At 36.2% G+C, this 14,802-nt stretch overlaps 1 protein-coding gene and 1 pseudogene across 1 annotated transcript in view; one reads left to right on the forward strand and one right to left on the reverse strand.

The window, feature by feature from the left end:
* The window catches only part of RSBN1L (round spermatid basic protein 1 like), a 90,431-nt gene that overhangs the window by 59,276 nt on the left and 16,353 nt on the right, over positions 1-14,802 (forward strand).
* LOC110206920 (translocon-associated protein subunit alpha pseudogene) lies at positions 1,518-14,394 on the reverse strand (annotated as a pseudogene).

Consider the following 14,802-nt stretch of genomic DNA (forward strand, 5'->3'; position numbering starts at 1 on the left):
CATATAAGGAAATTGAGAGAAAAGTAGCTCTGGGTCAGGAGCTTCTAGAACCAGCTAAAAGTGGGTGAACTGGTTGTTTGATTAAAGAAGCTGGAAGTAGGACAAAGGTTAAACTTTACTTTGAGTGCGCATGTGTAATAGACTCATGAATACTCACTCCTTCACCTCCCAGTGGGGTTAAGACACTATTTTATGTGTGAAGAAAGAGGGGGAAACATACCAAGAAGAACATACGGTGAGCCTTTTGGGAAGTCTGTGAACTGTGCTGACTTCTTCCAGTGAAAGTCATCTAGGAGGGTCTTGTGGCAGGGAATAGGGATATAAGGTTTGCTCTTTCTTTTGGAGCGCGCACGTGCACATGCTCATCTCAAGTTCAATGTCTGCTTCTTGCAGGAAGCGTATTAAAGGTTTCACTGCTTTACTCAGTCTGTCTAACTTACTGTGCCTATTTGGGCACCAGAGGTTATTTCCAACAATATTTTTGTACATATTGGTCCTTTTCTTCTTTCTTTCACTTCTTTAGGGTATAGTCTTATTAGTAGTATCATTCAGTCAAAGAATATACAGTTTAATGATTTGGTGGCTGTAGTTCCAGATTTCAATTAACAGGTATATATCATTTCACAGCTTTACCAACAGTGTATTTTGTTGCCTCCCCCTCCCCCTCATAACATCTATTTTCCCTTTTATCATCCTTGCCAGTTTGAATTATTTTAACTGGAACCTCAGAGCTTCTTTAATTTGTATTTCTGTAATTATTATTAGTGATTTGGTGCATTTTTTTTAAACATAGTTCTTGATAGCTTGGATTTCTTCCTTTGAAAACTGCCTATACGTATCCTTTAACCATTTCTGTATAAGGGAATGGTTCTTGTTCTTACAAATTTGAACCAGTTCCCTATATATCTTGGAAATGAGACCTTTGTCAGAGAAACATGATGCAAGGATTTTTTTCCCTCAGTAAAATGTTTTCCTGCGTATTTTAACAACATCGCTTTTATTTATCTGTCTGTCTATCTATCCATCTATCTGTTCATTTATTTATTTTAGCTCACATAGTGTGCTGTTTTCTTTTTGTTAAAATGAGGAAGGGTATGGAGAGTTAGAATTTATATATCAAGTTCAGCACATAGTCTCATGCTTCACAATTTTGCTGCTAGATCTCAGATTGATATAAATTCATCTGGGTTCTTTGATCAGTATAAGGAAGTTCTCCCATTGTGCATATTGTAGTAAACAGCAGCAAAATACCAAAACAAAATTGTATATTGCTAAGAGCAGCTACTCCTGCTTGTGCCTTTAGAATACTAGTTGCAGATATAAAAAAAACACCCAGAGAATTTGGGCTATCACAGCTGAATTAATAGCTATTCTGAGGAACAGAGTGGCTAAATTATCTTCTGCTGTACAGTTCAGGGCATGATAGTAAAAATGAGAAACTCTTTATACAATAAGATTAGGCAATTATTCATTATATTTTCTGGAAAAGAAAAAAAAACACTACAAATTTTCAGTGGGATACAGACATGCCAGCATTATTACATTTAGCACTCTAAAGACACGTTTCAGGTAGTACGACAATGATTCTGGTAAGACCAACTGCTTACACACGTGCGCGTGTGCACACACACACACACACACACACACACACACACAGAGTTTTTTAATGGTTTGAAAAACCCAAATTTGTTACTTTAGAAGAAACATATTCAGTGCATTTTCAGCAGTATTACTGCTACAGCTCTGATAACTCAGTCCAAACAGAAGTGGTAGTTTCCTCATATGTTGATATGACTTCTCTGCACTAATTCCCATCAGGCTAAAAAATGTTAGGGCAGGTTTAGTAAAGATTGAATTGTGGCACAGATGAACATTTACTCATCAGATCCCACCAATCTCTTCTGTGCCCATTTCCAGGGCAACCTCCTTGGAGGTTTATTGATTTGATTCAAAGTCTCTTGTGTAATCCAACTCATATCAACATCATTTTAGTTTGATGTACTGATTTCTACTTTCTGGCTGGTCTTTTTTTCTTCCTAAATTCTAGAAGCTGATTGATGAAGCCCAGCAACAACTAGTAGCCTAAGTCCAGCAAGGAGCATATACATAAAGATCATTTCTCCATCCAACCCATCTTCTCTTTCAATAATTGTAGCTGTTTGATTAAAGAAAGCATCTTGGAGCACGTTGCCATTTTAAATCTTTGTAGTTCACATTGACGACTAGACCAACTGGATGCCCACCTATGGGCTCTGCAGGGATGAAAAGAGTACTCAGATGTTGCCTGCTTCTGATGTGGCACTGCAGTGTTCAGAGGAAGAGCTGTGAAGTTCTGGATATAAAACTGGTAATCCTGAGGATGGTGGAATGAGGCATCTATTAAAGGCTTCTGTACCCTTGTTTGTAAAGACTACCAGGAACTTCACAATGTTATTTGCTAGGAAATCTTCTCCTTTTACAAATGAGATAGTTGTGGGTGCACTTGGTGAGGCTTCATGTTCACCAGAGAGGTCCTCTTCTTTTTCTTTTACTAAATCTGTGGGTTCATCTTCTTTTATTTCTGCATCATCTTCATCTTCAATTATTGTATCTTCTAGTGCTTCTTCATCCTCTGTAGCATCTTGGGCCACAGCTACTGATCCTCCGGGGCTGTCCCCAGGCAGTAGCACAGTGGGGAAGATGAGACAATATAATATCACTTTTATTTGTGTAAAGATTTAATTTTTATGCTGATTTTGTTTTATCTTCTGTCTGTCTCTTGTTTGGTCATAAATTCTTCTATCCTTAATTCTGAAAGGTAGTTTCTTCCTTGTTCCTTTGATTAGTTTATGTTTAAGTCATATCTATTTGGAGAGCACATCTTGGTATATGATGTGAGATATTGATCCATACCTAATTTCTGAAAGATTGCTTTCTAAAAGTTTTCCAAAGAAATTTTGTTCAGTAATAAATCCTTACTCAAGTTACTGGGGTTTTTGAAGCCCTTTGATGAGGAAATAGAGGCTTGGAGAGGTAAAGTCCCAGGTATTAAATAGCCTCCAGCCTAAGACGGTTTGAAGCCAGGTCTTCTGATGCTAAAGTCACTGCTACACAACCCTGCATTATGGGCCTTGTTCATTCTACATAACTCCATTCAAGATCTCTCAGTCTTGTCCTAAAGCTTACCATAAATGTTTTTTTTTCTATGTGTTGATGAAATCCTCATATACTAAGTTCACAGTGTTCATCTAAATATACTAGTCTATTTGCTTATTTCTAGCAAGAATAAAAACAGGAAGAGATTTGCCATCACCTACATAAGTATGAAATGTTTGTATTTTTGCCTTTGCCAGGTGATTGTTATTAAAATATAGATGAATTTTCCCTGCTAGATGAAAAGGTAAAAGGATTTGATGAATGCTTTTCCACTTTCTGAGTTATCAAGGAGAATTGTGTTCCTTTTTTTTTAAATGGGAGAAAGGCTGCATTGTAAAATAAAGAAGGAAAAAAGATCTCACTCAGATGGAAACACTTATATGTGTCAGGAAGCTGGAAGGTAGATGAGTGAGACGTAGGAGACAAAGGGAACAAGGACCAGTGAACCCTTGGGGCTAAATAACCAACATAAGGCCCTCTCTGAAGGGTAGGGAGATTGAGCCTGGGATGAGGAAGCAGCTGTTTTTCCTTTAAGAAGTAGTACCATTGATGCAGCTTTTTCCTCAGCCCTACAAATGACCTTTGTGGAAATTACTTATTGTCACCAATGGGCAGGTTAGTCCAGGAGTCCAGGGACAGCGTACCCTCCTCTCCCCAGATCACCCTGTTAATCACTGTCCAAGGAAGGAACCCTTGTGGAAATTTGACCTGGCTACCATCTCTTCCATTGCCTTAACATCGGTCTCCTCAGCAGCCAAAGCTGTTTGAAAACCCAGAAAAGAAACTTCTCACCTCCAAATTCCTTAACATTATCGAATGGTTGAACATCACAAATGAATATGGTTGTATTAATGGAAATGAAACCAAAGAAGACACGTTACTATCTGCCTTGCTATTGCAGCCTAAACATCACTAGGCTTTTCCATCTGTCTTTGTAGCTGAAAAATCATTTTTGTGTTTCCCCTCTTAGAATGTGAGCTGCATGAGAGCAGAGACTTTTTTCTTTGTAACATTCATGTGGATTCACAGGTTGGTCCTATGAGATGAGAAATCATCTGTTTTCCTATTTATCCTGTATATAACTTGCTTTGTAAATATTTGTTTACATGTTGTCTTCCTGATTAGATTGAAAACTCCTGGAGGGCAGGGACTGGTTTTTTTTTTTGCCTCTTTTTGTATCTCCAGCTTAGCACAATGCTAGTAAGCATTTAAAAATGTTGGTTATTGATTCATATCTAAAGCAAGTCTCTAAGATGTGACTAAGAATCTTCAAGTCTTGTCAAACCAGATATTTGGGGCTGCATACTTTTGGTGATTCCCATGACCAGAAATGGTAAGATCTGGAAAAAAATTCCTGAAGAGTATGAATTCTTGCTGGTCATTTAACCTTGTTGAATCTCAGTGTCTTCAGCTGTAAAATGGGGACAGTAATATCTTTAGGGCTTAAATGAAATCATCTATGTAAATCTTCCCTAAGATAAGGGCTTAGAGAGGAAAGCAGATTTAGTGAGTGGACAAGTAACTGATGTTTTAGAAAATGTTTTAGAAGATGACTGGATTTCTGGAGTCTGGGCTTTAAAACATAACAATGCCATGGATGCCTTTTAATAATGTATTTTTATGGAGCCTTGTAAGTCTATTCAAAAGAACTTGAAAATGTAAAAAGAGAGGAAGAGGAGGAAAAAAACTGCTGTTGTATCTCTTGCTTTCTAAGCTAGATACTACAAGAGGAAGAAGAATAGCAATCAAAAGTCAGCAATATGACTCAGGCTCTCAAATACTTTATACACAAATGTACAAAATGTGAGCAACAGCAGTGTTGATACAAGATTCTTATTAATAGTGTATAGAGAATTGACCTCAGAGAAAAAAAGACTTGGGTTCAAGTTTAGCCTCTGACATATACAACCTATGTAATTCTGGGCTAGTCACTCTTTATATCAGGGCAAAGACAACCCTATGAAACTGTAACTTGCAGAATGGTTGCAAAAATGCGGTGGTAGTCAGTAAACATTTATTAAGTACCTGCTATATGCCAGAGCAGTATTAATGCACTGGGAATACAAAGAAAGGCAAAAGATAGTCCTTACTTTCAAGGAGCTTACAGTCTAATGGGGAAGACGATATGCAAACAACTATGTGCAAACATTATACAGGATAAATTTTGAGATAATCATAGAGTGAAGACACTCTCTGCGAAGTCTTCTTGTTAAGGAATAGATTTTTGCTGGGATTTGAAGAAAGCCAAGAGACGAAGATGAGGAGAGAAGGAATTCCAGGCACAGGGAGCAACCACTGAAAACACTTGGAGTCAAAAGATGGAGTGGTTTTTTTTTTTTGAGGAACAGCAAGGTGTCCAGGAGAGGGAGAGAGAGGGAGGGAGGAGGAGGGAGGGAGAGAGAGAGAGAGAGAGAGAGAGAGAGAGAGAGAGAGAGAGAGAGAGAGAGAGAGAGGGAGAGAGAGGGAGTGTGTGTGAGTGTGTGTGTGTATGTATTATGTTTGGGAGAGAGGGACTGTAGTGTGTAACATTGTCAGACTTAGCTTTAGGAAAATCACTTTGGCAACTGAGTAGAGTGTAGATTAGAATTAGGAGAGATTTTTGAAGCAAGGAGACCAATTCACAGGCTGTTGCAATAGGGTAGGCAAAAGATGATGAGGGATTAAATTAGGGTGGTGGTTGTAAAAGGGGGTTTTGTGAAGAGATATTATAAAGGTAGAAACAAGGAATTTAGCAAGAGGGTCAGGTATGTGGGATGAGTGAAAGTTCAGTTTTAAATAATAGTGAGGTTTCCAGCCTGGGTGACTAGAAGGATTGTAATGCCCTCCGTGATAATGGGGAATTTCAGAAGAGGGAAGATCCTGAGGTTTGTTTGGGACATTGTGAGATTGAGACTCTTGCATTTCAAGATGTCTAAGTAGTATTTTGAGTTGGATGACTGTAGCTCAGCTAAGGCATTAGAGCTGGGTATATATATATATATATATATGTAGAAATCATCTGTATAGAGATGATAATTGAACCAGTGGGAGTTAATGATATTGTAGAGTAAATAAGAAAGGAGGGCCCAGGGTAGTGCCTTGGGGGACTCCACAATGGAAGAAACTACACAGAGATAGGAAGCTAGAGAGGAGAGAGTATTTTGGAGGAGATCAACAGTATCCTGTGCCACCGAAAGGTCCAAAGGGATAACAGTTGTGGAAAAGGCCATTAACCGTGACAGTAAAGAGATCATTGGTAAAATTGGAGAAAGTCATTTTAGTTGAATGATAGAAGAATAAAAGGAGAGGAAATGAAGGTTGAGTGTAGACATATTGCTCATGATTTTAGCTTTGAAGGTGATTAGAGATATAAGATGATAATGATGGGAATAGTAGGTGAGGATTTTTTTTTTAAGAGGGGGAAATACTGGCATATTTCTAGACAGCAGGGTAGAAACCAATAGATAGGGACAGATTAAAGATAGGAGAGAATAATAGTGAGGGCAGTTGGTTGGGGAAGATAGGAGGAGTTGGGATCAAAAGTGCATGTACAGGTTTTCCTTGACAAGCAGAAGGGCCACTTCTTCATCTAAAACAGGATTAGAAAAGGAGATAGTGGGGAAGGTGTATCTGAGTGATGAGAGATAAACAAAGGAGGATTGTGCAAGAAATCCAGGGTTGGGGCTTAGGGATAGTGGCAAAGGATTCAGGAGCAAAGAAGGATATTGTAGAGTTTAGTTGGTTCATTAAGGGCTCAGAATACATAAAAGGAGAGTATGGCCAGTGGAGGGGTGATAGCTTGGGAAATATTTGGATATAGGAAAATACCTATTCCTTGGCCTTGAAAATCTTTTTGGTGGTGGAATTCTAATCCATTCCTAACTTTTCATTTATTTCCTTGTTGAGTAACTGAAAATTTGTGGACATTTTAAGAGAAAAATGTTAAACAGGCTTTAATTCTGTGGTGATGATGGTGGTATTATCAAGCTTTATGAAAGATGCGCAACTTGGTAAATTACTTAACTTCTTTGGTTCAAGGTTTATAAAGTAACAAAATAAAGGCCCTGGTCTAGTTCTTGAGGTTTCTTTCAGCTGTAAGTCCTTTGATCCTATAAAACCATATGAGAATAGATTGATAAAAATGGTGATTTTCCCCCGGTGTCTTGTCTCTTATTTCTAACACTGATCTTTATCTTTGAATAATTCTTCATTTTTGTAATTAAGTTATAAATTGAAGTAATGAATGATGTCATTCTGGGACCTGTAGGAAGACAAAATAGTGAGACTGAAAGCTCACAGTAGACTATTCCATGAAACCAGGAACTTTCTTTTTTAATTTCTTGGATACCCCAGCATCTTCAGCATAGTGCTTTCTTTGAAGTAGGCACTCAAAAAATGTTTGTTGAATTGAAACACATTTTTTGCCTCCCTTAGTAGGCCCATAAATCCTGTCATATTGCTGTTTCCACACTCCTAAAATATTATCTTGAAAGGCTTAAAATATATTGATTTCATGCTGAAAAGAAATCAGATTACCATGTAAAAGTATATTGACTATGAAAGTTTTAATTCATTTAAAATAAAGCTTTAAAATTTTTTTTTACTGTTTCTGCTCTTTGTCGTTTTTGTTCTTTTCTTCCAAATTTATTGTATCTTTATTACCATCTATTCACAATAATGAGATTATATGCCTAAGTAAGTTTTTTTGTGTGTGTTTATGTGTGGCCTCTATTGAATTAATGTTAATTCCTTCCAAGTTTTTAATAATTGAAATATTTAATTAATCGTGGCTTCAAGTTTTATTTCCATGTATCTCCTCCTTATTTCCATGTATCTCCCCTCTCCTTCATTTGCCTTGAGACTTTTGGGGAGTCTTCTTCCTTGAGTCATCAACTCTGCTTCTGTTTAGATTTTTGGGTGCTTGCAACCACTGCATCCTTTTTTATAAAGAGTAGACCTTGCAGGAAAGTGGATGTATGAAGACTTCCTTTGCCCAAAAGTTAATTCTATTTGACTCCCAGGTATTTATGAAACCTATGTAAACTTATATCCTTAAGCAATTATTTATTATATATTTGAGGTTATTTCCTTTTCATTCCTATTCGTTGTCCCTTATTCCTTTAAGAGACAGTAGCATAGTTTATGTTTTGATGGACTAAACTTATTTCAGAAATTGCCCACATAAAGATTTTTGGATGGATAACTTTGAAATAAATTGTCTTCATTTTGAAGAAATGCTTATAGCTTTGGAAAATTTCTTCGATTTGATGGGGAGTGGCTCCCTCTTGTGGTCCTTAACGTACATTTATTAAATGTTCATCTGTTTTAAAGACCTTGGCTCAAAAAGGCCGAGGCTTCTCTCACTGCGTCCAGGGCCAGGGGCCATCTCTACTCATACTGATCTTTATCTTGCCACTGGACCCAGATGGCTCTGGAGGAGAGAGTGAGGCTGGTGACTTTGCATAGCCCTCCTGCACATAAATACAGTTCACTTGTAAATCATGACGTCTCCTTCCTGATGTCATGACATGACTCTCTTTAAGAATGACGTACAAACAACAACAACCTCATAAGGTACTTTAAAAAAAAAAATTACATGTATACATTTTCATTTTGATGCAACAGACTCTTCCAACGCAAATCCTTCTACAAACTATGTTTTCCCCAAAGAGTTTGTCAATTGTTGTTTCACTTGAAAGAATCTAAGCTCTTTGAAAACAAGAAAATGCTTGTCATTTGATTGTAAGAAGAGATTTGTGTATGACCAGCACTTGCCTTTCGATCTTTTGGCTCTTTCTGTCTTTTGGCTCTGCTTTCTTTATTTTGCATCATATTAGATGAGTCTAAACACACTTCTCTGAAATCTTCATCTTTCATTATTTGTAATATTCTCTTACAGTTTTACCACAGTTTGCTCAGTTCTTCCTCGGTTCTTGAGTACATATTGTGTTTCCAGGTTTTTTTTTTTAAATCACAATTAATGCTGCTATGAACATTTTTATACATGTGTATTTTCTTTCAGTCAGTAACTTTTTTGGATGTGATAGTAGTTGTGGAATCTCTGGATCAAAACTGAAGACTTCTTTTTAGAAAGAATAACAAAACTGAACTATCAGTGTCCCTTGCTTCTGAGGGACGATAAAACCTTAACCTTCCAAAGTCTTGATTTATTAATTTGTTATTTCTGTATCTTTACAAGCTTTCAAGTCAATGATGTAACTATTAGAGTTCTGTTACATATATTCTGTATACTGTATTTCACTTAGATTTTTTTTGGATGTTAGAAAAAAAGGGTTGGTTAAGAAAGATACTGGAAGTATTTGATCTTGGGTTTAGTCTTTGGCCATTGTTGCTTATTTACTCTTATTATATTAGTTCCCTTCTAATGAACAGATATTTTACCAATAAAAGGAGAGAAAAGGATGTAGGAAATTATATAGTGATATTTAATTTCTTTCCTGTCAAGCTATTGCAGCATCTGTGCAAGCAGTTGTTGAACATCTTTACTATTTACTTTAAGCAGTGGCTAGAGGGTGATTTTGTACTTGCTGTTATAGGTATTTGTGGAGAGGAGTGTGTGTTTAGAAAAACTATCTTATTCTATCACAGAAGTAAGGGAAGAGATAAAATATATAATGTGAGTAGTGTCAATTTAAAAACAAAAATTATAAAACATAAAACGAAACTCAGAGCTAAAAAATGCAATGCATAGTGGAAGTATTGCTGGATTTGACATAAGAGGACCTATGTTTAAATCCTGACTGTTATTTACTTCTTATGTGACCTGAGAGACAATGGGCAAATCACTTCTCTGAATTTCATGTTTCTTTTCTGTAAAATGAGATGATTGCACTATAGGACCTACTGTGAAAGTTCTCTTCCAGCCCTAAGTCTATGAAATCTTCCTCATTTCAAAAAATGTTAAATGTTCACATGTGCTGAAATTTGTGTAGGTAGTTTCCCTAAATATTAAGGAAATATTTCAGACTATTAAAGTTTAAGCTTTTAAACTATGTATAATTATAGAACGTGATTAATTTTTGCTAATTTCTACCACTGGATTAATCTTTTTGTTTTTGTTTTGTCTTGAAAAAACTCAGATTTTAAGCATGCAGAAGTATTTAGGCACTGAAATAATTAATGAAATATGGTTTGATAATACATTTTTTATTGCGTTTTGAGAGCCCTGAATGTGGCCAAGATAGAAACTACAAATAGCATTTTGTCTCTAGGAACAGTTAATTTTTCTGGACTCCATACTGAAGAAATTGGAGTCTGTTGTGCATTTGCCCCATAGAATAGCATCCCCTAAATTTATAGGATCTGGATGTCCAGTGTCTTGTCCTAGCCCTGTTTGTCCTTATAACTTTCAGCAGGTGTAATGTTGAGAACCCTTGTTGTGGCTAAATGCTTTTGCTGTTTAATAATGACTAATGGCACAATTTTCAGGCTTAGGCACAGTTTGATAGTCCTAATGTATCACATCATAAAGATAGTAGCCACTAGTGAAATTAGAAAGATTGGAAATACATCTATCAAAACAGCTATCTAATAATCTCTTTATTAATATAAACTATTTGGGGCAATCCTATGGTGCTAAGCAGCTTTATTTGCTAAAATTTTTTCTTATCCTACCTCAACAAATTACACTGTAAAGAAAAAACAATACCTGAATCTCTTGTTAGGTGGCAAAATCTAGGAGCAGGCCAGTAAGATCAAGGGATGGGAGAAGTGCACAAAATAAAAGTAAAATAATTATCTTGAGCATATAATTAGAATTATTAAAAGCAGATTGAGATTGAGCTTAATTGTTAAAAACTTTTAAGAATTGCTATCTCTGCTTTGGGAATAATAGATAAGATAGTGTGAGACAGCCATGTTGTCAGGATTTCTTCTCTGTGCCATGATTTGATTAAGCTATTCCTACCAAATTTTTTTAATATTTGAGGCATTTCTTCATAGGTTTCTTCATTTGTAGGGAGGTACATATAGGCTTTAGAGCAATTTAAAAAAATTTTTTTTAATTTTTAGGTTAATTTTGCAGTTGGCTTGTACTAATTTTCAAATAAAGGAATACTTTTAAAAAACATTATTTAAGAATTGTGGGACTTTCTTTAAGTTACTTAACTTCTTCGTTGTTCAGTATTTATTCATCGATATCTGAAGGCTTTTAATCTGGAGGCTCTATTTTTAATATTCTGTTTTTAATATTTTGTTGGTTTATCTGCCTATGCACACATATTTTTTGAGTTCTCTTCCTCCTTTGGTAAATTTCAGAGTCCCTTATTTTTCCTTCATATTTCCCTATTACTAATTTTCTTACTTCCTTCCACTAGAAAATAAAAGTGAGGCCACTAATTGAAATAAAAGCATATCTGAAATTCTTATTTATTTGTTTATTTATCTGTTTATTTGTTTATTTACCTATTTTTATTCATTCATTTATTCATTTATTTATTTGTCTGTCTGTCTGTCTATCTATTTATTTGGGCTAGGCATTGGGGTTAAGTGACTTGCCCAGGGTCACACAGCTAGTAAGTGTATATGTTTGAGGTCGGATTTGAACTCAGGTCCTCTGGAATCCAGGGCCAGTGCTCTATCCACTGTGCCACCTAGTTGCCCCTCATTTATTTTTAAAAGGAAAAATAGTAACTACCTGACAAAAATGTTAGCAAGAATACTTAAAATATCATAATATTTTTATGCTTTATTCCAAAAAATGTAGAATTTTGAGATTTTTTTTTTTACTGAAGAGGGAAAAACCCCAAATGACTATTTTTTTTTTAGTGAAAAATAGGGTTTTGTTTTCATTTAAGATATAATGTTGTGGAACAGTGAATTGACTTTGAATTACAAAGTACCTTAAAAACTTTTTTATCTAACTCAGTATTTTCAGTTTTTCGTACTGATCCAACTGAGGTAGTTCCATGTAATATTTAAAACATATCACTAGAAATTGTCATAACCTACACGTGCAAGTTTTGTTAAAATACATTCAATCAACAAGCATTTATTAAGTATCTTATCATATGCCAGATACTTTGCTGGGTGTTGAAGATAACAAAGACAAAAAGAAAAAGTCCCTCAAGGAGCTTACATTCAACAGAGACACTTATAAGTGTATAGACATATTTGGGCATACCTTGGAGATACTGTGGGCTTGCAGTAAAGCAAATATTGCAATAAAGTGAGTCATGAATTTTTTGCTTTTCCAGTGCATAACTTATGTTTACACTATACTGTAGTCTATTAAGTGTACAATGGTACTGTCTGAAAAACTAAATGTATATAACTTTAATTAAAAAAAATATTTTATTACTAAAAATGCTAACCATCATCCGAATCTTCAGCAAGTCATAATCTTTTTGCTTTTGGAGGGTCTTGCCTCTAAGTTGATGGCTGCTGACTGATCAGGCTGGTGGTTTCTCAAGGCTGGGATGATTGTGGCAATTTCTTTATAAAATAAGACAATGAAGTTTGCTGCATGGCTTGACTCTTTCACATGAACACTTAGAGGCCATTGTAGGGTTATTAATTAGCCTAATTTCAATATTCTTGTGTCCCAGGGAATAGGGAGGACTTAGGAAGGGGAAACAACTGGTCAGTGGAGCAGTCTGAACACACAACATTTATTGAAGTTTGCTGTCTTACGTGGGCACGGTTCGTGGCGCCCCAGAACAATTACAGTTGTAACTTCAAAGATCACTGATTACAGAACACCATGACAGATATAATAATTAAAAAGTTTGAAATATTGTGAGAATTGCCAAAATACGACACAAAGACATAATATAAGCATGTTGTTGGAAAAATGGAGATAGATTTGCTCGATGCAGAGTTGCTACAAGCCTCCACTTTGTAAAATATGTGGTATCTGGGAAGCACGGTAAAGAAGTACAATAAGATGAGGTATGCCTGTACGTATGTATGTATATAAATAAAAAAGCTAGGTGGGGGGCAGCTAGGTGGTGCAGTGAGCACCAGCCCTGGAGTCAGGAGGACCTGAGTTCAAATTTGGTCTCAGAAACATAACACTCACTAGCTTTGTGACTCTGGGCAAGTCTCTTACCCCTAACTGTGTCACCCCCCCCCAAAAAAAAGAAAAAGCTAGGTGGCACAGTGGATAGGGTGTAGGGCCTAGAATCAGGAAGACTCATCTTCCAGAGTTCAAATCTGACCTCAGACACTTAGTAGCTGTGTTACCCTGGGCAAGTCACTTAACCCTGTTTGCCTCAGTTTCCTCATCTGTGAAATGAGCTGGAGAAGGAAAAGGTAAACCACTGCAGTATCTTTGTGAAGAAAACTCCAAATGGGTTTATGAAGAGTCTGACAAGACTGAAAAACTACTGAAATGAATACAAAGAAATGGAAGGGGTACTAGCAACTAGGGAAACTAGGAAAGGCTTCAGGTAAAAGGTGGCTCTTGAGCTGAGTTTTGAAGCAAGCTAGGAATTAAAAGACTACGAGGTGAGGAAAAACTGGATTCTGAATATGAGGGACAACCTTAAAAAGCTCAGAATTGGAGTATCCTATCTGCTGAATAGAAGGTAGACAAGTGTGGTTAGACTGTAAAATGTGTGTGAAAGGAAATAATAAATAATGTCTGGAAAGGTACATTGGAGTCTGATTGTGAAGGGTTTTAAATGCAAAATAGAAATTTGTATTTAATCCTGTAAGCAAAAATGTATCGATCTGGAGGTTTCTCATCATCATCTTTCTTGTTGTGGCTGGGTGTCTGGGAATAGAGAGGCTGGGCCCACCACAAAGAGCTGTGCTTCAGCAAAGTCTCTGATGACTGTGTGAAGTCTTTTCTGTCACGTATTGGATACATACTGTTAAGAGGACAGCTTACTTCTTCACTGTTAACATAAGTCCTATAAATAGTTGTCTCAGTGCCTTTTAACAGGAAGTCACCAACCCTTACTATCTGACTCCTCTTCCTTTGACCTTAAATGATCTCTGTCCTGATGTGGATTCACCTTGGTATTTTTTGGAGGGAAAGCAGCTGCTTTCTCTTTAGAGGTATAGTTTCCTCCCTCTTGTTTCCCCCTTCCCTGTATGTGAAGAGCCTCGTATTTATGACTTAGTGCCAAGTGATCTGTGGTTCCCCTTTCTTCTGTGTCATTCTACCTTCAGAATACCTTACACAGGTTAGATTTCTCTTTTGTTTTTTGAGATACCTTTGTTTTTACCTGGAAATCTTTCTTTCACTCTTTTAAGGAATGCTTTATCGCTTTGATAATCTGGAGAGTGGTGAGGAATTCCTAAAATTCTTTTCATTGTCTTCTAAGAGGAATACTAGCCTACATTTTATTAGATTTAGAGCCAGATGGGAACTTAGACTTCATTTAATCCAAATATCCCATTTTATAGGAAACAATAAAATAACCAGCTGTTAATTTCTGTCTTAATTTTATAAGCTATATAGAATATTAGAACTAGAAAAGACCTGAACGATCTTCATTTTACAGATAGGGAAACTAAGGTCCAGAAAGATAAAGTGGGCTAGTGCTTCTTCCACCACCTAGCTTAGGAGCATGTAAGATAATTAAAAAAAAAAAGAGGTTTGGAAACTTATAAATGATATACAAATGGAAGTTGTTTATTTTTACTTACAACGTAGATAGATTCTCTGAAACCTTATGTTACAATTACTGGCAGGCTATAGAGCTGAGGCTATAGGACTCT

The sequence above is a fragment of the Phascolarctos cinereus genome, unplaced genomic scaffold, assembly GCF_003287225.1.
Source record: "Phascolarctos cinereus isolate Bilbo 61053 unplaced genomic scaffold, phaCin_HiC Scaffold_1;HRSCAF=81, whole genome shotgun sequence".
Lineage (NCBI taxonomy): Eukaryota > Metazoa > Chordata > Mammalia > Diprotodontia > Phascolarctidae > Phascolarctos > Phascolarctos cinereus.